The sequence below is a fragment of the Rhynchophorus ferrugineus genome, unplaced genomic scaffold (assembly GCF_030347505.1).
Source record: "Rhynchophorus ferrugineus isolate W39M unplaced genomic scaffold, kcgeb_rfMv2 rfM9, whole genome shotgun sequence".
Classification (NCBI taxonomy): domain Eukaryota; kingdom Metazoa; phylum Arthropoda; class Insecta; order Coleoptera; family Curculionidae; genus Rhynchophorus; species Rhynchophorus ferrugineus.
In genome coordinates, this window is record NW_027472588.1 from 9,874,895 (window position 1) to 9,890,911 (window position 16,017).

Genomic DNA, 16,017 nt, shown 5'->3' on the forward strand with positions numbered 1-16,017 from the left:
GGAAGGATTTGTTTGTTTACTGTCCTGTCTCTGATACAAACTTGATTATTATTGATTATTGCATTTCAATCTCTTGATTACTGATTGGGTGACATTAATAATGGATATCCACTATTAATAATACTGTCGGTTGTTTTTCACTTCACGAAATGAACATTTATTGGGCTTTTATACAGGATATATGATCGTTATGACACGTGTTGTTGTCACATACACTGATAATATCTAACCACAATTATATAATAACAATAAATAATGTTTAACAAATGTATTTATGATTTTCATTTTTTTATAAACATATGTAAAATTAATTATAATATGGAAACGAACTCGATCATGTTGAAATTACTGGTTGCATACCTGTTCTTCGTAATTTTCTTAGATGGGAAGCTGTTAATCCTATTTTAGTATATATTAGTATTCAGAACTTTTCGGTAGTTAATTCATTTTAATAATTTTTTATATATTAAAACTAGCAAATAGTTACTGTCCGATAAGTAATTGTTATTCTTATCGAATTGGTTAATCTGATCAAATAATTATTTTATGTGCTTAATAATAACCTCCACTGCATTTTAAAAAGCGAATTATCATTGTTGATATGCAACAGTTAGCAGAAAAGTGACATTATAATACGTTTATATTCCACTCGTTCGTCTATCTGCTACACAAGAAAACACTTCAACACGCAATAAATAAACAATTATACAGGATGTTACTTCTGGCCGCGTCTGCGATATTTTCTATTTTGGGTTTTGCCATTTCTATTTTGATCGTTAACATTACTCGCTCTGGCCACTGATCTGTCACTGTCACCTTTTGTCATTATTTTATTTTTAACCCATCTACGAACGGATATATATTTTTAGTGTATATTTGAACTGAATACTTAAGAAAATACGGTAAATATTATATAAAAAGACAAATGATACTATTTTCAGCTTCGCTGTTTCTGTTTTAATAGTTTTATTGTTTTAGGTATGTTACTCTACTAGCATCCTTTGTTTTTTAACTTACTAAATGATGAATATATTAATTTTAATCGGTTCGTGACAGAAGCATAGTCGTAGAATTGAAATGTATCATCGGTCGTGTGATTTAACATTGACCTACGTGCCTTCAATCGGGCAGAGTTGTAGGAAAAAACAAAAATAAACGCGGCATGCAAGGCACACAACATTTCAATGTCTTTTAATACGCGAAGAGGCGCGAGCACAATACAAAATTAAGCTCGAGCGAGGTTTAATCGGATCGATTACTCGGAAAAGTAGTACGGAAATCACGGGTCGCATCGTCTGACGCAGATTCATGACCATCTTTGTGTGACGTCGTCTTTACTCCGTCCGAGCGGAAAATGACAGGCGGCTGTCAGTGTACCTGCGAATAGTCAGGTCATAATGCTAATTATTTTTTTCTATATCGCGTGAAATCGTTCTTTTTCGTCACGAATTGGTATTCAGCATTTATGTCATGTTACCAAACTGAATTGAATATCACACTGGGTATGGGTTGCAGCTTCACCGAAATTTTCTCAAATAGTAAGTTGCCGTTATGTCGACATCGCGTCTATATTGAAATACGGAATGTTTCGAATAATTCGGTGTATCAGACAGCAATGAGAAAAAGGTCGATTTCACATAACCGTTATCTATTTGATCGGGAAGGTTGAATGTCAGAAGCAAGTTTTCTTTCAAATTTTAATCGAACTCTAACATATTAAGTTTTATTAAGTTAACGTTAAATGTTTGCGGCTAATTATATCGAATGTATTGCCGTATCATTTTATTCTAGTCGAAAAGAGATGCAATGCTGTCTGATACTTTCGAACACGTAACCGAATAGGCTTACCGAATTCGCCTGTTGCCAAACGTCCGCAAAATTATTCAAAACATGAGTATAGTATTTATATTATACGTAATATTATGCAAAACATAGTATTTTGAGGTTATAAGCCGTTATAAACGTTGTTTTGGAGCTTTGCTTGGTTTGAACGAGACCGAGATATATGCATTAGATCTACTGTAATGTTAAAGTACATTATATTTTATAACATTATTTTTATTTCATTGTTTTATTTAGATTTTTGTTATCAAGCCGAAATGAATTAAAACTCAAGTTGATGTGGCAACACTGCAACGTTTTGAAGTCATTAATTTAGGTGCCGTGAGTTCACCGTTTATTTGAACGTTTAATTGAACACATGATCAAAACGTCGCAATGTTGCCCCTCAACTATGACTTTTAGTTCAGTTTGGCTTTAACATACAACAAATTTCTAATCTAAATAAAATAATTGAACAAAAATGTTATCAAATATAATTTATTTTAACATAATAGTACATCTAAAAGCTACAGTTAATTATACAACCGCAATGGGCCATAGTGGACAGCCACACATGATCTCATCACTATTGCTCTCAAGAATTTTACATACGTCTGACAACCGGACGATTTTGACAGGCTCATTCGTTTACGTGTTCATACTGATCAAACAGCATTGTGTCCCTTTTTAACTAGAATAAAATGAGAAGGAAACTATTGTCTGATTCTGAAACGAATTTACAAAATGTGGTAGGCAATACATTAGACATCTTGATGACGTATGTACAAAATAACTTTGAATAGGCTATATAACAATACTGTCTTAAAAATAGTAATTTCTCTCCGAAAAATAAAAGTTAGGGAAAAAAACGATAATAAGTGACCAAAATTACTAATAATTTAAATCAAATAAACAAGTCAGATTAATATGGTATGATATTTCTGATCAAAGTACGTCAAATCTTTTACTTAAATCCCCCCCGTAGGCTTTCTATATTTTATATTAAAAATGGAGCACTATACAATGCTATAATACACGTTTTCATTGTCTTTTTCTTCAACATGTTATAATTGTTATGTTTGTTCCTGCGTACTACAAGCATTTAATCCTATCCATATTAAAATTCTTAAAGACCTCCTAAAGGGATTTCCTAGAATGACAGCTTTTTAGCAATAAGACGTACCAGGATATGATACATTGCAAAAACAGTTGTAGCACCTGTGTATGTGTTAATACCACCTGAAAATATTGATTATATTATTGTGAAATCGAATTTCTTTATTATAATTGTACAATGTTTCGTTCTTTATGTTCATTTGTATTCCTCAGGTCAGCCATTACGCCATTCAGTGAATCACTGGTCTGGTTCTGATCGATGTTTGTTAGATTTCACGCGTGAGTCATGACGCGAAGATGTAAGATGAAGGAAAGACCGTAAAATTAACTTTATCAATAAGTAGTGAGATATGGCATTATACAATTTTGCATATATTCTTTCAGCATCATTATAATATAACGTGTTTGATAGCATTGACAAGAAACTGCTTTGTCGAGTAGTCAAGCATACATTAACTGGTTTGAGTGAAGCTATGACATTTATTCGTAGAAACAGCTCTATAGCGGAAATAGTTTTTTAATTTTTTCTCGGTGTGTTCAGTATCAAATTATATATATGGTTTATCAAATCTGTTTTCTGTTGTTATGCAAATTGAACAAATAATTCTCTTAATATATACAGCAATGGAAACCTTGCGCAGTGGTCTTAACAACAGAGTTATTATATTTTTATTACGAAGCGTTTATACAACTGCAGTACCTTCTCCATAAAATAACTACCAGTACTTTCTATGCAGCTTCATCCCCATCTTCTCATTTATGTGTAAAATGGAATGAGGTATTATTTAAAATTCCATCATTATATCTTCGTTTTTCTATTAGAGGCACCATTTGCGAAAAAATTATCTGTTTTGATTTAATACAAGTGCCGTTAAAGATCATTCACATACCGTTTCAGGTCTTGATTCGTCATCTGTGCAGATATTAAACACGGCTTTTGATGTACTTCGAACATATTTTTGTAACATTTCCTTACACTAATCGACACGAACCTTAATGAGTTTTATCCAATTTAAGTCAAACTTTCCATTGTTGTTTGTCAGTACTTACTGAACAGAAATATCAAAACAACTTACGTTATCTCCGTAAGAGTCAACCCCGTTAAAAGTTAAGAAAATACTCTATATATATCACCAGAAATTAAACAGACAACGTTAATGATAATGTGTGTTTTGTTAATTAAATTATCTATAGAGGTATGATGCAAACAGACGAGATATGCTAATATAATTAGCAGTTTTTTACAGCGATACATTAGCATAGTTTATGTAACGAGTTTTGTTTGTTTTGGCATTGTGGTTTTTATACAATGGCTTCGTTTTATACTGCTGGTATTTTCAGTCCCATATGGTAAAACATAATACAATCATTCTTAGTCCTTATATGACACTTGGGTTGGTTATTTCAATAATTTTATACCAAGTCGACAAGGAAGTTTGAAACTTTTATTGTTTGAAATTTATTAGGTGCTTGCATTGTACTCGTATATTAATTCAGATATTTGTCATAATTTTCTAGAACTTTTTCCCATCTTATAATACCCATATCCCCCATAAAACAATGTTAGTTTGACAGCGATCCAATCATGGATCGATAGGTTAGGTGACTAATAAAGAATCACAAAACTATTGATTTTTAATAATAATATACGATGGTCACTATATTTCGGGAATTGGCAACACTGTTATGTGAGTCCATCTCACGCTTCCATCGTAAAGTTTGACATTTTTGACGATATACGTACTCGGAACATTTTGTCACACGGACGCTATTTGTTTATTTTATATTTAGTTTGAAAGTTTCGTCTCGACAAAAAATGGAACTGAATCGTGAACATTTTCTATAGTAAATTCTGATTGGTACATAACTGGAATTGGAACATTTGTTTGCCAGAAGTCTTCGGTGAAATAAGGAAAATAAACAAGAGACGCCGGATTGGTCTTCATCATGACAATGCGAGCCGTCAAACAAGAGACTATTTGAGCACTCAAAACATAGAATTGATGGGTCATCCGCCGTACAGCCCTGATTTGGCACCCAATGATTTTTTTTTGTTCCTAGCCGTGAAGAATAAACCGCGTGGTCAACGATTTTCATCGCCCGAAGAAGCTACTGAAGCGGATTCGGAATGGAATAAATGCTTTGAAAATTGGTTTAAGCGTATGCAAAAGTGTATCACTCATCGTGGCGAGTACTTTGAAAAACAATAAAAATATATTGACAGCTTAACTATTTGTTTTTTTCCTATTCCCGAAATATAAATAGTGACCCTCGTACTATAGAGAGATTATTAAAAATACATTTGTTTTAATAAAAATAAAATTTCAAAAATCGACGGCAAACATACTGAAAAATGTTATGATGGTAATTTGAAGAAACAGATGCAATTGTATTTAGTACTACAACAAACAAAAAGGTTTAAGTTACATTAATAGATATAGCTGATCGAAAATCAAGCAAGGACATTGGCTGAAAAGTGCCGGGCGTAACAAAGAAAAGGCGTTTTTTGTTCAAAATTGGCTTTATTCATCAACGTAATGTCCATTAAAAACCACACACTCATTCCAACGCCACTCTAACATTTCAGTGCCACATTTGTTGGCCGTAGTTTCAGCGCTGACCTCTTCATTCGAGCGAAATTTCTTACCTGTGAGCGTTTTTTAAGGTCTTCGAACAGCCAGTAGTTGCTGGGAGCCAAATCTGGCGAATACGGTGGATATGGGAGCAATTTGATGTTCAATTCATGTAGTTTTGTCATTGTTTTGATTGACTTGTGATATGGTGCGTTGTCTTGATGAAAATAAATGCCATATGTGGTCGTTTCTTTGCAATTTAAGCCTCCAAACGCTCTATTAATGCTATATAATATTCACTGTTGATGGTATATCACTTTTCAAGATAGTTGATGAATATTACACCAGGCATATCCCAAAATACAGAGGCCATAACTTTTCCAGCCGATTGTTGTGCTTTCGGTCGCTTTGGACTAGGATCACCAGTTGCTGTCCACTTAGATGACGATTGTTTTGATTTCGAAGTGATGGATCCATGTTTCATCCATTGCCGCATATCGCATTTTTATTTTTGGTCAACAGTGAGCAAACGCGGCACCCACTTTGCACATATCTTTCTCATAGTCAAATGATCATGCAATATCAAACCAACACATTCTTTTGATATCTTTACGATGTTAGCTAACTCACGCAACTTCACTTTTCGTTCATTCAGAACGATTTTGCGAATTTTCTTGATGTTTCATGGTGTTACCAACTCATTTGAACGTCCACTGCGTTCTGCGTCATCAGCGTCTCTATGAACACGTTTGAAGTCACCAAACCAACGTTTTATTATTGTTTCTAATAGAGCAGAGTCCTTATAACACTTTTGCTATTGCTTCGTTTGAGCGCTATTTTTTTCCATCGAGAAGCAGTATAAAATTAAAACACGAAATTGTGTTTAATCCATTGTGTTGAAAATAACAAAAGTAGTGTCACTCTTAACACAACAACTCAAAAACTTAGTAGTAGAATATCACGAAATTTTTACAGCTTTCTTTTCAAGGTTAGTACTAACTGTTTTCAGTTCAGCGGTGAATGCAATAAAACTAATGTCATCTATTTTTTAGGCCATGTGTTCTTCATTTAACAACATCGATTTTTTTAACATCGATTCTGTAGAGCCGGAATCTAACTAAACTTTATTTATTCTACCTTTTATTGGGCAATTTGTTTATATAATCTTAGTAAGCGATAAAGGCAACTATACACGGACCTATTATAAAAAAATGAGTGGGTAATTAACTGTCATCGATTAATAACGTCGGGAAATATCGTTGGAAAGCTGAAAACCTTGTATAAGTCAAACCACTATGAATTATATGAATTCAAATTGTGCGTGATGAGAATACTTGTCGTAAGTTGTAAGGCACGTTCATGTCTATGGCTAAAAAAGGAAAATTGATTTTGTAACAGACATCTGAAAATCTCAACTAAAAACTTGAACCTACATAATACATTCAGTATTTACGTAATGTTGTTTTCAATTAAATATTGAACAGGGTATATTGGTATTTATTATTGTTGGTTATTTTTTGCATTCATATGTGGTAAAGTTTACTTTCTTCAATAACTGATGGCAGTAACGAAGAAAGAAAAATTTCATATTGGATGAAAGTATATTATGACCTTGGTTCAAAGAAGCGGGACGTACACAGGAAAAATGACTTAGAATAATGCATTTTTAGTAAGTTTTTGGTATTTTTACATCATTTAGTTTGTTACTATTGTACTTTTGATCTTCGTAAAATAAAAATTGAAGAGACAGTTGTAGAAGAGTTTTGCGTGTCTGCGTCACCTGATGGCGCGCCAATCGGGAATATTTATTTTTGGGAGCCGTTAAAAAATATGACCCCAATAAAATATTTTATTTAAATACTAGTTAATATTTGTATAAAACATTTTCAAGATACATAAAAAACTGACACCTGATAACTTATTTTTTATTGTATATTGTTATTGCCTTAAATGTTATTACGCAATAAATTACTTTTTACTTCTATAAATACTAACATAAAAAAATATATTTCCAAAATATGTTTAAAACTACAAGATTTAATTATATTGCAGTGAATTACATATTTGAATTTTGATTTCTAAACCTTTTTGATATATTTTATATATATATATATATATATATATATATATATACATATACATCTATATATACATATACATCTATATATACATACATACATACATACATACATATCCAGATTTTTTCACAATATCACATTTCGTCGAAGTGTGAACAAAAATGTTTTTTCAGTGCTTTAAATCGTCGTTAGTCATGTTTCATCGATTTCAACATGTGAATACTAGTTTTGACATTTTAAGAGTGGTGATTTTGACGCCGAAGACAATGAGAATCACAAACATTTGAAGACGAGGATAGGAAGGTATTACTCGATGAAACAATCAATGGGGATTGCCATCGACTACAATTGATGCATTTGATCCGAGCACTGGGCGAAGAACGACCGGAATACGAGCAAAGACACAACAATGTGCATGACAACGCTCGATCATATGTTATAAAACCGGCGAAAACACATTTGGAGACATAATGGAAAGTGCTATCCCACCCGCTGTATTCCCAGACCTTACTTCTTTATATTACTACTTGCTCTAGGTACGATCGATATTCATCGATGGTGATTTAGCTGGAAAACATCAATGTTTTGACTTCGATATCATCAACACGTCGATGCTATAAGAACAAAATATCGAAACGTTAATTATTCTTAACTTAGCTGAAGTGAGATTTTACGACTAATAGAAATAGTTACTCGTGAAGTTTGTAGTGAAAAATATGTTACCCGTAGTAAAGTTATACCACTTACTAGATTACTAACTATAAAATTGACAGGCTTCCAACCAAGACATACAATCGGAGATAATTTATTTGTATTACACAGCATTATATTTATACAAAGTATTTGTATTACACAGCGACCTTTATAGCTTCAGAAAGGTTTTTTTTCCAAAGCTGGCCAACTCCTATATGCCATACAAGGCAAAACACCTGTGTTAATTATTTTACAGAATGTGCCCAAAGAAATATTGGGAATCTTAATTTTTTCTTTAATTTTTCTAATTTCAATAACAATAAACATATTTCATAAATATAATATATAGTTTTATTTGTTACCGAGAATATCGATGATTAAATTGACTGCGTTTATGTTATTTTGGCAACTATTGGGTCTTTTTTTTGATTGACTCTTCCGATTTTCGAGCGTTTTAAATGTTCAATGAATAATAATATTCCTAATAATAAAATATTCCTTATTAACGATAAATAAAATTATTATTGTATTTAAAAAGGGCGATAAAAAAGGGATATAAAAATAATTTTACGTAATTCAAAATGCAACTGTTATTTTGAAGGTAAAAAATTACAGCAACTATCTCTTTCCTTTTCTTTCCCAAATAATGTTAGAAAAGAAGTATGGATATCACTTATGGCACGTTGGTAGAATGAAATAGCAATAAACCAATTACTTTTATTATGTTATGTCATTGTTACTTTCCGAATGTTAAAATACGATTAAATATATTTCGGGTCGTTATTATATTCCTTTTTTCCACACTGTCACTTGCTAATTTAAAATTAACTGATCTGTACTGCACTGATGATCAAAATTAATACGGGAAGGCTTTCGTACATCTCCATATGTTATCGCTGAATAGAAAAACAGTCAAAGTGTGCGTTTAACTGAAATAGTAGTTCGACTGTTTTGCGACTATCGACTGTTTTTACTATTTTCAGTCGATAACCTACGCAAGATTTTACCTTTCCGGATAGATCCGAGCTCGTTGATATTTCGAAATAAAGTGGCCGGCTACATTTACTCGTAAAAATGTCCAACTTCCGCCCTGGATCATCCGACTGGCCGGTTAGACGTTTACGGCGTGAAAAAGAAACACTCATATGTTTCCGCTCGGGACATTGACAAATCGGAACACAAGTAAGTCCCTATGTGTGTCGTCATCGCGTCTTCCATTTTTGATCAGCGGGAAAGGATGTGACTCACTGCAATTCACGTGCCCGTGTCACTACGTATTGTTTGGCTCTCCGCACTTTATTGTTCTAAATTTTTCGTATATATTATAGGTGTATAGTTGAATTTTTATAGTATTGTCAGTAATAATTGATTTATGGCTTCGGAATATTGATTAATAATTCGTTAAAAGCTTTTATTTCAATCGTGTTAGTGTATTCTTTAATCAAGAATAGTTTTTTTAAGTACCGATTAGAATGTTCCACAAGATGAGTTATCTATTGGTATTTTATTATTGACTGTTGCTTTATTGAATCATAATCCCATATGCTTTCATTCAAGTAAATAACTAAGCTGTTAATTTCTAATCTACCTAAGAGTTATTCACAATTCCAACTTTGGCAATTTCTTTTTCAATGTGTCTGATCAAGTTCATCCATACTATGTGTTATTAACTATTCATGTTTACACCACGAGGAACAATATATCTGCAATGAAATATTAATAAATGTTATGACTAATAAAAGCTAATCAATTGTTATTCCAACGTTTACTTTTTTCCATCGATTTTGTTGTCTTAACACTATTTTTATTGTCTTATTGTCACGAATATCCTATTCTGGAATAACAATGCCTCATCTAAATACACAACTTTAAATAATAAGTCTTTTATTATGTGCTTTTAAAAAATGTATTCTTTTAAAAGAAATGTTTGGAAATTCCATTAGATCTCTTCGTGCGTTGTTTTTACAGCATATAAATGCTATATTACACAACAGTGTATGAAGGGATGTTCTACATCCTTCAAGGAGCTGCATATCTATAAACTTTCTATGGGTACTTTCCAAACTAACAGTTTCCTCTGAAATAATTGTATTATATTAAAATATTTTAGTGACCGAAAGCTTATTAATATTCAGTGCAACTGCAACATATTAATAAATATTTTCAATAAAAACTGCAGCTCAACAGTAAAAACTCTTACTTCTCTAACTCATTTCACTAGCAAGAGGGGCACTAGCAGCACCAAGTGTTGTCAGACTCCATCTGACATTTTCGTTGGAAACAATTCCTTCGATATGGATTCTGTTAAGGTCGTCCAAAGTCAGTTGTGCCAGAAAACATGTATACATACCGTGAATTGAGGCATCCTTGGACAATACTTTGACACGCATCAATAAGATGTTGCAGAATTATTTGGCCGTAAACAATATTTGTTATATTCCACATATCTGACAAATGGCCACAATATATCTCGTATTGATTAGTTCAACCGCATCAAAAGCTGTGTATAACATCTATACACGTAAGTAATTATGGATATATATACCTATAATCCCTGAATAAAACTCCAAAGAGCCAAACCCAACAAAAGTTGTTTGCAGATGAAATACATCGACCAAATGGATGCCTGTTTCTTCAGCATTACCGCTGATGCAAAAAAAGTGGCATTAGATTAACGCCATCGTATACGACCCTTTATTTGCCGGTGGTCTTCAGAGAGTGTTTTCTTGATTTGGCACCATCACCTTCATCTGTTCCGAAACTTTTGTTTCTGAAAATCGCTTCACATCCAATGAAGAACTTACGAAGGATGCAGATGAATATTTTTATAGCCTTTCAGACTCTCGGTATCAAAAAGGTTCGTTCCAGATGTTGGACAAACGCTATACCGAGTGTATTGAAGTCAAAGGAGATTATATAGAAAAATAAAATCACTTTTTAACCGAAAACCGAAGTCTTTCATTGTTAGACCGAGAACTTTTCGTCTTACCCTCGTAAATAACCAAACAACATCTCAATCAATACTCATACAATAGTAAAAGTAAAACCCTTTATATATTTTGGTTAAATATCTTTTCGCATTACAGCTGTGACAGTGTTACATCCGTTTACTATTATTCATTAATTCCAGATTATGCAGGCATTATCTAATTATCAATATTTACAGTTGTGACGGTATATTTAACAAGTCGAGATAAAACAATACAATGCCTATCATCTGGGTTTACACTGAAAACAGGAATACCTTGACGATTTATCATCTGGTCACTGTTAGTCATGGCTTGGATGTGGTGACTAACATAGTGAAACATTAATGACCTGCATTATCATTTTATCAATGTTTTATTAAAAAATATATATACATTTTTGATCGAGTATCTGTAGTATTGATGTATTTATAGCTTCGACATACATTATGTATAACGATACAAGATCCTGTTCGTTTTGTATCTTTAGAATATGTTGTAGGTCATTAAGTCTTCACATCTTATTTATTTTATATATATGTTTTGCCCGTGTACAAACCTATTTTTAGTGCTGTTCAGGATGATGTCATTTGATGAATACACAGACTAGTATTCTTGATTTTAAATCGATTTTCATATTGTATATATACAGATTTTTTTGTATTGTTACATAATGGCTTTAAAGTTGAATTCCTACAAAAGAATAACTCTGCAGTGAGTTTCATGTTCCTAGACATCTTCCTGACATTTGAGAAGGTCTGGCACATAATAACAACTACTAATAATTCGATTTATGATGTAAATTGTTCTTAAATGCAATACAAATGGGTATTAAATTTCATTGCCACTTATAATACGTTTAATTTTTTTTTAAATTTAAAATCACAGGTAACATATTGTATTTAGTTTTAAGTTATTAAACCTAGTGTACGACTACCGCTTTTTATAATTTTTCTGTCTTAACATACTAACAAATAACTACAACTAAGATATCTTCAAGGGAATTACTTAGAGTTCAGATATTAATAAAATCAGATGTTTTTTTTTTTTGATGTGATGTTAAAAGTATGGACGGTTCCCTATTGTCGTGTTTCTGGAGCCTTCTTGGATGGGAATCAGCAAAACTTCTGATAGTGTCCGTGACCATCTCCATTTCTAGATCGCCATGGAAATCACAAACACATACATACCAATCTGCCATCACAATATACTTCAGCACTTTGTTTTGGAACCTTTGAATCTCTTGGATATTGGACTGACGCAGCATAACTCCACATTGGTCTTGGTTACATAAAATTGTCTTGTAAATTGAGAATTTGGAGTTTTGGTCTAGCAATCAATACATTTTCCTGAACCTGATGTTGAGTTTGTCGTGCTTTTAGTCCAATATTTTTAGCCCAGGTGGTAACTTTATCAAGAGCAGACTGGGGTTTTAGGTTTGAGCTCTTTGAAGTCTTTGCTACTGCTCATATTGTCATCTAAATAAAATACAGAAATAGTTTAACCAAAAGAGAATAAAGGCACACCAAACCAAGTCGATTGGAGGTTAACTTAGCACATCTGGCCCAAGCGTAATCAACTCGACAATAACCTCCGTAGTGTAAATTGATTAACAGATCACCACTACCATTTAAGTAATGAGAGCAAAATTATGGTATACAAATCCATTATCGAGCCAATCTGGACATACGGCATTCAACTATGCAAGCAACAACAATATTAAAATATTACAAAGCTTTCAGAGCAAGATTTTAAGGAGTATGTTTAATATTCAACATGAGCAACAGGTATATATAGATTCAGATGAATCTCGATGTCTAAACGTGCAGTACAGCATCATCAGAGGAGACTTGCGCGTCATACAAATTAGCTGACATTGGCGCTGAGTGCAATAGGATAACAGCACATTGTGACTCAAGTGGCATCCCCAGTCTCAGCAAAATATTCATGCAGAAATTATTCCAATTAGAAAAATACAATTATACAAACGGTTTAGAAGATGGACACATTGGTTTATTGTTTTGGAACAAATTCCCACGAAACAGAACAGAAAAGGAAAAAGTTGCTAATGTTACCGTATCTTTCTTATCATTTGAGGTCAGATTATTTTCATTCATGTCCAACACGGAAGTATCATACGAATTCGAGATTCAGCAGAAATTCTTAAGGATATCTTTATTTTATATAGTTAATATTGTTTATATAGTTGCCATATGTTAAAACCTATTGAAAATAACATCGACAAGGATAGCCGAGCTCACATCATTATTTTCTAAATACTTAAATTGTCTTATAATTCTAAGTACTTGGTAGTTGTTGAATGGACATTTTTGAAACGAAACTGGTGAGATTGTAACCGTTTTTGGCAAATTGAAATGTTGCTTAATTTCTTCCCACACTTCCTTTGTTCGTCCATCCGAGATCGAGACGTAAATACGTCGTTTAACTACACCAATTAAAAGTATTTTTGTTTTATCCCCATTGATGGTTTCATCGTGTAATGCCTTCAAATCATCTTATTCAATTATTTTTAGCTGTCCGGAACTCTTTTTGTCTTCCGTGTCAATATCATTATTTTTAAAACGTCAAAAAAACAAGAAGCCCATAGATATTCGGCTTTGCCGTCAATGTTGATGCATGACCTTCAGCCGCCTTTTTATTCAAATGGACGTAAAAAAATAAAATTTCCCGCAAATGCGATTTACTCAGTACAACTCCAGACATTTTCAACGCACTGAAAACATTTTTTGTGCATACTTCGACGAAGTAACACATAATAAAAAGTGAAACCTGTAAGTGATGCTTCAACGTGAAGTTGGTTTACAGTAACACTATACTACTGAGTAAAACGAAATTACTTTTTCACGGCTTTATATTTTGAAGACTAGAATATTTCATGATAAAATACATTCAAATAAATTTATTCAAGAACGTTGTATTTCAAATTTTTCTATCGCAATGCTATAAAATCCTGTATATCTTATGTCTATAAAAAACCAACCTGTTTATGTACAGTTTCAATCGACTAAACGATTAATTCTAATCTCGAATGAATCAGTAAATCAAATAACACCTTAAAAATACATCTTCGATGCCAGATACGAATACGTAAAAGTGCCTTTGCTAGACGCGGCGTTCATCAAAACACCTACGTGCCTGAAAATAGTATGCGATTTTATGTACACTTCCAGTTCAAGCCTAATTTGATGGCATATCAAAACAAACGCCCACGCCAAACTGTCTATCTACTTAAAGCACACATTTCAGGCTTTTTATTAAGTTTTTATACGACTCAGGTTGTTTAGTACATCTTTTTTTACGTCTTACATTGTTATCATAATAAATATATTCGTATTATGGTAATCTTTGTGTACATGCAGATTATTTATTGCATATATTGTAAGATGAGAGTAAAAGGATATTGGCGTGCGTGCAGATTGACCAGAACTTCTCATGCGCATTTATTTTAACTAGGTTAACAGATTTTACAGGGTTGTTATTACGACGTTGTGGTTAGGAAGTAATTTTTAGGTTATTGAGCAAATACAATGTTAGTCCTCAGCTTGACACCCCTCGACCACATGTTGCAAAACAGGTGAAAACATACTTGTAAACATTAAAATGGGAAGTGTTACTTCACCCACTGTATTCTCCAAACTTTGCTCCTTCTGATTAGTAGTTGTTCCGACATATGAATCATGACCTGTCTAAGCAGCGCTTTGTACATAAACAGGTTGGTTTTTTATAGACATTAGTTATACTTTAATACATTTTCCTGAATGCATTTTCCATTTTACCATTGTTCATGTTCATATTGTTTACATTTACAATAGTGTATGGATTCCTAAAAAGATTAAATGCTTCAAAAGAAAAAAGGGAAGGAATGGGTTTCCTTGATTTTTTAAAGTTTAAATAATTAAGTTAAAATAATATTAATACTGAAATACTTTATTGTTAATATAGCATTAATAAGTTACCGACGACATAGTTACCATGGCAAAACAGATATATCTGCATATATAATAATAATATGCAAGGACGTAGAAAAAGTACAAGTAGCGGTCAACAAGATCTACAAATGAAGTAGAGATACACCTTAATAGTTCTAAATCTGTCCATGTTTATTTTGTGTTGTGACGAAATAACTTTATATCATTGAAACCTAATTATATTACTTAACGGCTGTCCGATTCCTCAAGCAATATCAGTTACGGCATACATCTCAATGGTAGGTTAAATTGGAAGCATCATGTTAGATCAGATTAGAAGCAGAACAGATCAGATTCAAAGTCAAGCAACTGTACTGATTAGTCGAAAGATACTCCCACCTTGACCTAAAATCAAATAGTTTGGTTTATCATTCAATTATAAAGCAAATTTGATAAGACATCAAACCAACTAGTATCCAACGTACACAAAACAAAGTTCTACGATTAATTACCAATGCTTATCGCTACGCAACCTCGAAATCAAATTCGTATATCCACGAACTGTAAGTTGTTCACAAGCACTGTGCGCTGCTCTGTCCACTAACACCACATTAGTCCAGCTCAAAAGGCCATCTTTTTGAGTCGTCTTCCGTATAGTTGAAAAAACTTGCTTAATTCTCAAAAAAAATCTTCATCAACATTAACATGGTAAAGACGTCTCTGTTCATGGCTCTTGGCCAATTTTTTAATGTCCTTGTTAATAGTACCCGATTTTAGAGTACGTTATAGTTATAGCACGTTACAGCCATTACATTCATCTAAATTTAATATTCTTTTATTC

General features: G+C 32.7%; 1 protein-coding gene across 2 annotated transcripts in view; it reads left to right on the plus strand.

Moving 5' to 3' along the window:
* The window catches only part of csw (protein tyrosine phosphatase non-receptor type corkscrew), a 79,532-nt gene that overhangs the window by 1,952 nt on the left and 61,563 nt on the right, over positions 1-16,017 (plus strand). The window lies entirely within an intron of this gene.